Consider the following 12,452-nt stretch of genomic DNA (forward strand, 5'->3'; position numbering starts at 1 on the left):
TGGTTGTCTGCCATCTGCGCTGAACAGTGAAAACCGGGACTCCATGAACAGAATGCCTCTCCAACGTGCGAGACGCCATTGAATGTGAGAATTTGCCCACTCAAGTCGGTTACGACGACAAACTGCAGTCAGGTCCAGACCATGATGAGGACGACGAACATGCAGATGAGCTTCCCTGAGATGGTTTCTGACAGTTTGTGCAGAAATTCTTTGGTTATGCAAACCGATTGTTGCTGCAGCTGTCCGGGTGGCTGGTCTCAGACATGTGGACGTCCTCTGAAACGCCTTTGGAGACAGCTTATGGTAGAGAAATGAACATTCATTGCACGGGCAACAGCTCCGGTAGGCATTCCTGCAGTCTGAATGCCTCCCTCAAACGTTGCGACATCTGTGGCATTGTTGTTTGTGATCAAACTGCACATTTCAGAGTGAACTTTTATTGTGGGCAGTCTAAGGCACACCTGTGCAATATTCATGCTGTCTAATCAGCACCTTGATATGCCACACCTGTGAGGTGGGATGGATTATCTCAGCAAAGGAGAAGTTCTCACTAACACAGATTAAGGGTCCATTCACACGTCCGTAATAATGGGTCCGCATCTGTTCCGCAAATTGTGGAACGGGTGTGGACCCATTCATGTTCTATGGGGACGAAATGGATGCGGAGAACACACTATGTGCTCTCCGCATTCGCATTTCCGGAGTGCGCTGCCGGTCTTCCGGTCCGCAGCTCCGGACATGTCCGGCCAAGAATAGGCATTTCTATGGGGGGGCCGGCTGGGTGTATTGAGGATCCCCAATGCCCTACGACATGTGAATGGAGCCTAAGGCTACATGCACACGACCGTATGTGTTTTGCGGTCCGCTAATTGCGGATCTGCAAATTGCGGATCCGCAAAAAAAACTGATGACATCCCTATGCCATCGTTGTTTTTTTTTTTTGCGGATCCATTGTAACAATGCCTAAAACGGACAAGAATAGGACGTGTTCTATTTTTTTTGCGGGGCTACGGAATTCTTGTGGAGCGCCTAAAGGGTTAAAAAGTTTGTAAAATTTGTTTTGAGTAACTTGAGGGGTGTAGTTTCTACAATACGGTCATTTATGGGGGGTTCCACTGTGTAAGCCCCTCAAAGTGACTTCAGACCTGAACTGGTCCTTAAAAAGTGGGTTTTGGAAATTTTCTTAAAACATTTAAGAATTGCTTCTAAAATTCTAAGCCTTCTAACGTCTTAAAAAATTTAAATGACATTTACAAAATGATGCCAACATAAAGTAGACATATGGGGAATGTTAAGTAATAAATATTTTATGAGGTATCACTTTCTGTTTTAAAGGCAGAGAGATTGAAATTTAGAAAGCATTTTTTTCAAATTTTCGTTAAATTTTTGATTTTTTTTTATAAATAAAGGTAAAACATATTGACTCAAATTTACCATTAACATGAAGTACAATGTGTCACGAGAAAATAATCTCAGAATGGCTTGGATAAGTAAAAGCGTTCCAAAGTTATTACCACATAAAGGGACACATAAGATTTGCAAAATTAGGCCTGGTCATTAAGGGGGTAAATGGCCCGGTGTGGAAGTGGTTAAGTACCCTGAGATGGACAGACATAGGCTGAGGAAGATTAGGATGTGCATGTGCTAGCACTTTAAGAGTTTAACCTTGGAAAAGGCTGAGTGTGACCCTCAAACTGTGTGACATTTAAGGTACAATATAACCCACTGATTACTCATTCAAGAGGAATGTTCATCAACATAACTAGTATTGCCCTAGTCAAGTGTTTCTTTGTTTTTAGTGATTGTTACTATTTACCATTTGGTTCCATTACTATAGTCAGATTGGTATGTAGGGATTAGACAAGTTATATTTGACAAGTTTATTACACATTGAACTTTATTTTCATCTGTATGTAACAAGGGCATTAGGACATGACTGAACATCCTGCCACATTCTTATATGCGGTGGCCCGCCACGTAATTCACTAGGACTGTATGTACTGTTAGTATGTAGGCTCTCATTAGCTCACAATACCCATGGCACTCCTTTGTTATTTTTATAAGAGACATTACATAATTAGTAAAGTTAAATAGAGACAGAAAGACTGAAAAAGTCAACTCTGTTAACGTACTTTGGTCTTTTTGCTGATGGATACCTGTACACTTGATGTGGGTAGAGGTATCCAAGCTAATTAAACAAGTTGTGTACTGGATGTTTCGGTTCACATTGGTGGCATGATGTCCGTTTTTTACAACAACCATGACTGATTTGGCAGATCTATTATTGTCTGACATAATCTGATATGTTACCTGTTTCCCCTATTGAGTTATGATAGATCCATCAGGTCCACTTTGTTTTTACTGGATATATAATGCAGCTAGCTATGCAGTGAAACACGGTGGAGAAGAAATAATGCAAGTGTGATCAGAGCCTGACAGTTCTGTCTCCTGAGGTATGGGAGTTTTTTGGGAAGGCCAAATACTGAAATAGAGATAACAAAAACTAATAAATCCTTAAGGAATTAGTAAACTTTTTTTTCCATGTAAGGGAGATGGAAGATTTGTCAGAATTTGTAGATAAGACAGAGAATACAAGGGGAAAACTTGGCTAAGGGGATGAAAAGAACAGATAATGATGGATCATAATGAATTCCTGATATCTGTCATATAACGCGTAAAAAGGAGCTATGACAAAAGTGTGATGGTTCTAAAAAGTCGATGGGTTGACTTTACAGGGGTTGGCCACTTTCTGGCTACTGTTGATGAATGTGTTTGTAAGATGTTTATAGGCTATAAAACAGCCTATGCGGCTGCATTTCAGAAGGTATGTATGACCCATTATTGGCTAAGTCTTTTATGCTGTCCAAACGGAGGTCCTGTCTATAAAATGGCTACTGATGGAGGGTCATGTGACCAGACACATGACTCAGTCTCCTCCATTCAAATACATGTTACCCACCATCTGCGCTTGCACAGTTGGCAGTTTAGTGCAGGTGCAGTGTGTTTGAATGGTGGAGGTTGAGTCATATGTCAGGTCATGTGACCCCTGTTGAGATGTGGGTGTATATGCAGTTATAAACATTCTTCAATCATTTTTTGGCAAAAAGAAACACATATTTATTGTGAGCAAAAATAAAACAAAAAAACTAAATAACAGCAACATAAACAATCCTCAGGGGTATTTGCAAATACCTTGGTAGCAAGTAGCTCCCCCAGTGTCCAGCTAACACTCTGAACTGAATATGGAACACTAGCACATTACATCGGTGCCCTTAAAGGGGTTGTCTGAACCCAGATTATGTTGAACCCAGACATAATCTCTTCTTCACCCAGGCAGCCCTCTTAGTATTTCATGCTCCGATGCTCTCCATTGCCCTGCGCTGAATCGCGCAGGTAAAGGGCTTTTTCAGCAGATCCGGTGACGTACTGGGTCTCTGGGAATGCTAGGAAGAGGCTTCTGCCTAGCAATGAGCCCGGTGATGTCACTGGCAATAATGGGGTTTAGCACTGCCCTAGCCTTTAAAACAGTGCTAGAGCCCACCCATTAGTTCAGTGACATCACCAGGAACACTGCTAGGCAGAAGCCTCCTCCTCGCAGTGTAAAAATATATGCGAAACAGCCCTTCGCTGTATGAAATGCTCCGATGCTCCATTCAGAGGGGCTGCCTGGGTGTAGAAGGGGTTATGTCCGGGTTCAGCTTTGAACATGGACATCCCTTTTAAGAACACAAGACTCAGGATAACAGTCTTAGGGCTCATGCACACAAATGTAAGGGCCCCATGCCCGTGCTGCGGACCGCAAATAGCAGTCTGCAATATATGGGCACTGGTCATGTGCACACCATGCTGCGGATGCAGACCCATTGACTTAAAGGGAACCTGTCACCAGTTTTATGGTGTCCTAACTAAGGGCAACATAAATAAGTGACTGATTCTCTTAGCAAAATGCTGGGTCACTTTCTTTAATTGACCCAGTCAATCTGCCAACATCTTGTATTAAAAAGCTCCAGCTGATAATGATGAGTCCTGACTCTCCCCGCCTACCTGCTGCTGATTGACAGTTATTTTCCATATGAATCAGCAGCAGGTGGGCAGGGGAGTGGCTATAGCTGTTAATTAAATAAACGCTGGACTCAATGACATCACGCTGGACTCAAATCAGTTCATTAGCATGCGGCATGCGGCATCTTTGTGTGTATATTATGAGGTAACCATCTGTCACACCAGTAAGTGAATACATCTAAGGCACTTTTTTGTAGTTAATGATTGTATATAATTAGTTAGATTATAATCAAATATCCACATGACAGGCTCCCTTTAAATCCTCGTTCACAAAATGGACAAGAATAGGACATGTTCTATTTTTGGAACGGACATACAACATGAAATGCACATGGAGTCATTTCTGTTTTTTTCAAACCCCATTGAAGTGAATGGTTCCGCATACAGATCTGTAAAAAAACGGAACAGAAACAGAAAATAAATACATTTGTTGCATGAGCCCTTAGCCAGTAATAGTAAATCTGCCCCACTGTATTCTGCATCATTTAACCTATCTTGCATGAAAACAATGTAATAAACTGTTATGGTATAGTGCGTTTTTGAGGAATGTATTATATGAAAAGCTGCAGTATTCAAAGATATATATGATATATTTTAACATGATATTATTTAATTTTTAGGTTAGGCGGAGCTGCTCTGCTAATAAGATCAGATGTGGAAGACTGAAGAATATTTTTTATATTTGTATAAAGACTGTAAACTACCGATATGCTGTATATTTCCATGCTGCAGCAAATAACTTATTTTTACAATAATATTGTTTTTTCCTAGGCCAGATTTCTTACAAAGTATTCACGATTGCCCCAAAATCTGGATCATATATGCTGTTTTAGAGAATAACAAATAATGTTGTGTCAAAAAACATAGCTTAAATTCAAGTTAATAATAAAACTGAATTGTACATGTTATTTTCTTATATTCTTTATTATTTCAAGGAAAACAATAAAAACAATGGGTATACAATAAAAGTAAAAGTAGATGGTCAGAGATTTTGACATTGATCCTCACAGATCATAAACCTGTAAAAGATAGAAAAAAATAGAGATATTTGTAATTTAAAGGGGTATTCCCATCATCAGTTTTCATACTTATCTGCGTCCATCGCGACGTTCACTTCCTGGATTCAGTTGGGTTTGATTGCCGACTCCTCCCGGCCGGGCCGCGCTTGCGCAGAAGACTGAAGTTTTTCTCCCGGCCGGGCTGCGCAATGTCCTTAACGCGCACGCCGCCGCGCATGCGCCATAGTGACTTATTCCTGGCCTGTATAGTACAGAGCCGACGTCCACGTTCGTGGCTCTGTACTATACTTGCCAGGAAGAAGTCATCATGGCGCATGCGCGGCGGCATGTGCGTTCAGGACATTGCACGGCCGGGAGAAAGGCGAGAGGTGGCCGTAACCAGGGGAGACGAAAGACAACAATCAGGTAAGAGGGGACTTATTTTCTCAAAAAGGGTGGGAATTGGGTAATAAAATGAATTTACAAAAATGATCACTGTCAAATCATTAACAGATTTAACAGTGATCATTGTGATGGGAATACCCCTTTAATGTCCTAGGTGACATAACACGGTCACGTTTTCGAAATTGCTGCTGTGAGACTTTATATAATATTCGAAGCAGTACTATTGAAGCCTCGTAAAATACACAGATCCAATGGAGAAAGGCGGTGGTGGGGGACAGAAAATGAATTAGAACACAAGGGGAGATATATTAAGAATGGCATTTCATATACCAGTCTTAGGCCTAGTTCACACGAAAGTTTTTTTTGCGGGTGTACGGGCCGTTTTTTTGTGTTCCATATACGGTCCGTATACGGAACCATTCATTTCAATGGTTCCGCAAAAAAAACGGAATGTGTTCCGTATGCATTCCGTTTCCGTATTTCCGTTTTTCCGTTCCGTTGAAAGATAGAACATGTCCTATATTTGGCCGCAAATCCCGTTCCGTGGCTCCATTAAAGTCAATGGGTCCGCAAAAAAAATGGAACACAAATGGAAATGCATCCGTATGTCTTCCGTATCTGTTCCGTTTTTGCTGAACCATCTATTGAAAATGTTATGCCCAGCCCAATTTTATCTATGTAATTACTGTATACTGTAAATGCCATATGGAAAAACGGAACAGAAACGGAAACACAATGGAACTCAAAAACGGAACAACGGATCCGTGAAAAACGGACCGCAAAAAACTATAAAAGCCATACGTTCGTGTGAACTAGGCCTAAGGGAGAGTTCACATCTCCGTTTCATTTTCTGTTCTTCTGATCCATCAGAAAAAGAGAAGAAAAAAACCTGCCTCCTGTAAATAAAAACAGATCCTGTTGCATCGGTTGGCATCTGTTTGAGCCATTTCTGTCTGAGATCAGAACTTTTTGTTCTGCAGAGCTTTTTTTCTAGAAAAACGGATCTCAGATAGAAATGGCTCAATGCAGCAAATGCAATAGGATCCTGTTATTTTTCTTTTTTTCTGTTCTGATGGATCAGAACAGAAAATGAAATAGTGATGTGACCCCCCCCCCCCCCCCTAAACTGAAATTCATCAGATGGAAATGCTCCAAAATTATTACTCCCAATAAATAATTGTATTCTACATGAAATTATAATTCTAGAACGTTTATTCTTATGACTCCATGTTCAGCTATTTTTCTATTCTTGCTAGAAGTTTATGGATAAAGGCACAGATGGGAGTTACCAGTTGGGGGTGTGTCCCTGCACAGTCTGTTAATGTCCAATCAATGCTGCCAGATGATACAGGGACACACCCCAACTGGTAACACCCATCTGTACCCTTATCCATAAACTTATAACAAGAATAAGAGAAGAACAGCACAACATAAAGTCATAAGAAATGGTTCTCCAGAATTTGGGGAATGCAAGTTGCTACTAAAAAATACAAGTCAAGAGAGATGAAAGGTCCTCTTTAATAAGTGTGTTTGAACCTCAAGAATGACTTACAAGGACCAAGTCCAGGTTTAAAATGTGTTTTTCTTTTTTAACCTGAAAGCAAATAAAAGTGGACCTTGATTCAACAAAAATCCCCTGATGGGTCCATTGAAGACAGCACTGCAGCAGATCGACTTTTCTACACTGCATGCAATTTAGTAAGGTTCAAGCCTCTTGGTGCATCTTGGACTACTCTGAAGGCAGAAAATGATATACCTGCCTGTTCTGATCCGGCATAGGCATGCTACAATTATTGCAATATTTTCTGCTTAGATTTTACAATGCTAAATATGTCAGAAACTTACTGACCCCTCCATCGTTAACCTTATTAGTGCAAATGTGGTGTGGAATTTTTATATGCCGAAATACTGGCACAAAATCATTGATACATTCCTTTATAAGGTTTTATATAATGGAGGTTTTTCGTTTTTGGGGTAATCTCAGACAATCCAGACAGGTATGAAGATAAATGGTTATCACAGTAGCATCAATGGCATTTCAATTTTATTATGGTAAGGGCTCCATGACAATATAGTATTTGTGATACTTGAGCAAACACGTTCACATTGGGTCGCTGTGCAAAAGCTGAATGGAGTTTTATCCTGTTTCTTCAAACATGAAATCCCTGAGCGGCATAGTTTGGACAATGCAAAGGAGTTCATTTTCCGGTGTTCCTTGAGAAGTATTAAAGCCTTACTATGCAGACAACCTGGGACAGGTTTGCCATAATATTCACACAGGACACCTACAACTAACTTCAGCATTTCAGAAAAAAACATATGGGGTCATTTATCAAACTGGTGTAAAGTAGAACTGGCTTAGTTGCCCAAAGCAACCAATCCGATTCCATCTTTTTATTTTCCAAAGGAGCTGTCAAAAATGAAAGGTGGAATCTCATTGGTTGCTATGGGCAACTAAGCCAGTTCTAATTTACACCAGTTTGATAAATGACCCCAATAGTTTTACAAATGAGCTGGGCAAAGGGAGAAGAGTCACAAGGGTGGCTCCACGCCACCTTCTCACTTGATTGACAGGTGTATAGGGAGAGATCTGTCAAACAAGCTGAGTCCTACGGTGAGAAGCTGGCAGGAAGTTGACCCCTTGACTCTTCTCCCCATTCCCAGCTAATTTTTACCAACCTGTCTCTGAATGCTGGCCATGATTGAAGCAGCATGAAGCTCCTGACAGGTTCCCTCTAACAGGGAGCATCAAGGTAAGGTTGGTGAGCTTGGTCGCCCTTTTGCAGTTACTCTGTATTACATATGACAGATTAAAGGCCCCCGATTAGTCAAATAGAATGAAGTTTCTTATGAATGCTCATTCCCGATAAATGGCCTTTGTAAAGGTGCCACCGGTCACCCTATGAACGAGCAAACACTCATTCATCAGGTGAAGTGATCGCTGACCCTTAGACCTCTTGCATACGAATTTTTTTCTTTTCCGTTTACATTCCGTTTTTTTTGCGTTCCGTAACCGCTAACAGAACTATTCATTTCAATGAATCTGCAAAAAAACCCGGAAGATACTCCATATGCCTTCCGTTTCCGTATTTCCGTTCAAAGATAGAACATGTTCTATTATTGTCCGCACAATGGACAAGGATAGTACTGTTCTATCACGGGCCAGCTGTTCCGTTCCGCAAAAAACTGAATGCACGCGTACGTCATCTGTATTTTTTGCGGACTGCAAAATACTGAAAAAGCCATACAGTCGTGTGCAAGAGGCCTTATAGAGTGGAGGTGATTGCTACATGTAAATGCAGCTCTCTCCTCCTCTGACTAGCAGGCAATTATTGGGAACGAGCTGTTCCTTCCCAATCATTGCCTGCTTAATCGGCGTGTGGTGTGTAAATGTGCCATTAGTATACAGTTAGGCCCCTTTCACACGGGCGAGTATTTCGCGCGGATGCGATGCGTGAGTTGAACGCATTGCACCCGCACTGAATACTGACCCATTCATTTCTATGGGGCTGTTCACATGAGCGGTGATTTTCACGCATCACTTGTGCGTTGCGTGAAAATCGCAGCATGCTCTATATTCAGCGTTTTTCACGCAACGCAGGCCCCATAGAAGTGAATGGGGTTGCGTGAAAATTGCAAGCATCCGCAAGCAAGTGCGGATGCGGTGCGATTTTCACGCACGGTTGCTAGGAGACGATCGGGATGGAGACCCGATCATTATTATTATTTTCCCTTATAACATAGTTATAAGGGAAAATAATAGCATTCTGAATACAGAATGCATAGTAAAATAGCGCTGGAGGGGTTAAAAAAATAAAAATAAAAATTTAACTCACCTTAGTCCACTTGATAGCGCAGCCGGCATCTCCTTCTGTATTCTTTCTTTAGGACCTGGGTAAAGGACCTTTGATGACGTCACTCCGGTCATCACATGGTACGTCACATGATCTTTTACCATGGTGATGGATCATGTGATGACCGGAGTGACGTCATCAAAGGTCCTTTACCCAGGTCCTAAAGAAAGAATACAGAAGGAGATGCCGGCTGCGCTATCAAGTGGACTAAGGTGAGTTAAATTATTATTATTATTTTTTTAACCCCTCCAGCGCTATTGTACTATGCATTCTGTATTCAGAATGCTATTATTTTCCCTTATAACCATGTTATAAGGGGAAATAATACAATCTACAGAACACCGATTTGGGTACCAAACATGCGTTATTTTTCTCACGCGAGTGCAAAACGCATTACAATGTTTTGCACTCGCGCGGAAAAATTGCGGGTGTTCCCGCAACGCACCCGCACATTTTCCCGCAACGCCCGTGTGAAAGAGGCCTTGTGTGTGAGAGCTTTGACAGCCTTCTTACTGTTGTCGTTTCAGTGAAACTTGATAGCTGTATGGAATTTCAACATCATGCAACTCTAAGACAGTTTAGTATATTATTTTTCTTTACAATATGCAATAAAATTCTGTAAAAGTCTGTATAATTACTGCTTCTTGACACATGATGCATGAGGGGGCATCTCAAACACTTTTAGATTGTATATATGGAATGACCTGTGACCACAAAAAGCAAACATCTCCAGATCAAACCCAGAGAAGGCAAAGTAGATGAAAATAATTGCAATTACTGAACAGAAAGCTCTATTCTCTGATATAAACATGGCCATTATAACCATACAGTGTTATAAAAGTGCAACTCGTTGCTTTCTGCTCAGAATTTCAATGAAAGCGAATCTGTCACAAGTGTTATGCTGCCTTATCTGAGGAGAGCATATACTGGTGACAGAGACCCTAGGCAAAACATTAGGTCATTTGATTAAATTTGACCCAGTCGTTTGTTAAAATCACTAATGAGCAGCTCCAGCCAAGCTGAACACTGGAGTGTCCTTAAGGCCCCTTTCACACGGGCGTTGCGGATTGGGGCCGGATGCGTTCAGGGAAAATGGTGCGATTTTGACACTAAAACAAGTCAGTTTTCACTGCGTTCCATGTTTGCGTTTTTTCCGCGCAGGTGCAAAACACTGTAATGCGTTTTGCACACGCGTGAGAAAAATCGGCATGTTTGGTACCCAGACCCGAACCCGGACTTCTTTGCAGAAGTTCGGGTTTGGGTTAGGTGTTGTGTAGATTTGATTATTTTCCCTTATAACATGGTTATAAGGGAAAATAATAGCATTCTTAACCGCCTCACGTCCGCCCATAGGATATAAACGTCCTATGGGTGGACGTCTATTTCTGACAGCACGTTTTAAAACGTCCTGTCAGAAATAGCAGCTGCACGCTAATCGTGCAGCTGCTGATCGGGTTGCCCGCTGTCAGTGACAGCAGGGCAACCCTAAGACAAGGCAGGGACAGTGCCCAGGTGTCCCTGCCTTCACGATCGCTGCAGACACAGCGCTCACCGAGCGCTGTGTCTGCAGAGCAGGAAGCGCTGTGCGCTTCCTGTTCCGGCCCGGCGGTCATGTGACCGCCGTGACCGGAGTGTGCAGGAGCTGTGTGAGGTCTCTCAGAGACCTCGATCAGCCCTGCTGTGAGGCTGTACAGCGCTAGATTGCTGCTGTACAGCCTCTATAGGGGTGCATTTGTCCTGTAACTGGGGCTACTATCTCAGCCCCAGTTACAGGAGAAATCAACTGTGAAAAAAAAAAGAAAAAGTGAAGCAAATGTCCCCCAGAGGTCTTGTATGACCTTATGGGGGACGAAAAGTGTAAAAAAAAATAAAAAAAATAAAGGGTTGAAAAAATAAAATAAAATAAAGTTTCACATGTAAAAAAAAAAAAAGTTCCCAAGTTAGGAATAAAAAAAAAAAAATTAAAATAGAATAAATAAAGTAAAATAGACATATTTAGTATTGCCGTGTCCGTAAAAACCAGCTCTATAAAAATATCACATGACCTAACCCCTCAGATGAACACCGTAAAAAATAAATAAAAAAAACTGTGTCAAAACAAGCAATTTTTGTCACCTTGCATCACAAAAGGTGCAACACCAAGTGATCAAAAACGCGTATGTCCCACAAAATGGTACCAATAAAACCGTCACCTCATCCCGCAAAAAATGAGCCCCTACATAAGAAAATCTCTCAAAAAATAAAAAAACTATAGCTCTTAGAACATGGAGACACTAAAACATAATTTTTTTGGTTTCAAAAATGCTATTATTGTGTTAAAGTGAAACAAATAAAAAAAAGTATACATATTAGGTATTGCCGCGTCCGTAAAAACCAGCTCTATAAAAATATCACATGACCTAACCCCTCGGGTGAACACCGAAAAAAAAAAAAAAAAAAAACTGTGTCAAAACAAGCAATTTTTGTCACCTTGCATCACAAAAGGTGCAACACCAAGTGATCAAAAATGCGTATGTCCCACAAAATGGTACCAATAAAACCGTCACCTCATCCCGCAAAAAATGAGCCCCTACATAAGAAAATCTCTCAAAAAATAAAAAAACTATAGCTCTCAGAACATGGACACATTAAAACATAATTTTTTGGTTTCAAAAATGCTATTATTGTGTAAAACTTTAATAAATGAGAAAAAGTATACATATTAGGTATCGCCACGTCCGTAACAATCTGCTCTATAAAAATGTCACTTGACTGAACCCCTCAGGTGAACGCTGTAAAAATAAATAAATAGAAACTGTGCTAAAACAACCAATTTTTTGGTCACCTTGCCCCATAAAGTGTTATATTGAATGATCAAAAAATCATATGTACCCAAAAATAGTACTAATAAAACTGGCACCTTATCCCCTAGTTTCCAAAATGGGGTCACTTCTTGGGAGTTTCTACTGTAAGGGTGCATCAGGGGGCTTCAAATGGGACATGGCATCTAAAAACCATGTGGAGTTCCTTTTCTTCTGCGCCCTGCCGTGTGCCCATACAGCAGTTTATGACCACATGTGGGGTGTTTCTGTAAACCGCAGAATCTGGGTAATAAATATTGAGTTTTGTTTGGCTGTTAACCATCGATGTGTTA

At 41.0% G+C, this 12,452-nt stretch overlaps 1 protein-coding gene across 1 annotated transcript in view; it reads left to right on the forward strand.

The window, feature by feature from the left end:
• SMPX (small muscle protein X-linked) overlaps nt 1-4,970 on the forward strand; it is an 87,190-nt gene extending 82,220 nt beyond the window's left edge. The window contains exon 5 of the mRNA XM_040423659.1: nt 4,683-4,970. The gene's annotated coding sequence lies outside the window, so the exon portion shown is untranslated. The remainder of the gene's footprint in view (nt 1-4,682) is intronic.
• Nucleotides 4,971-12,452: the final 7,482 nt, after the last annotated feature.

This window comes from Bufo bufo, chromosome 3 (assembly GCF_905171765.1).
Source record: "Bufo bufo chromosome 3, aBufBuf1.1, whole genome shotgun sequence".
Taxonomy (NCBI): domain Eukaryota; kingdom Metazoa; phylum Chordata; class Amphibia; order Anura; family Bufonidae; genus Bufo; species Bufo bufo.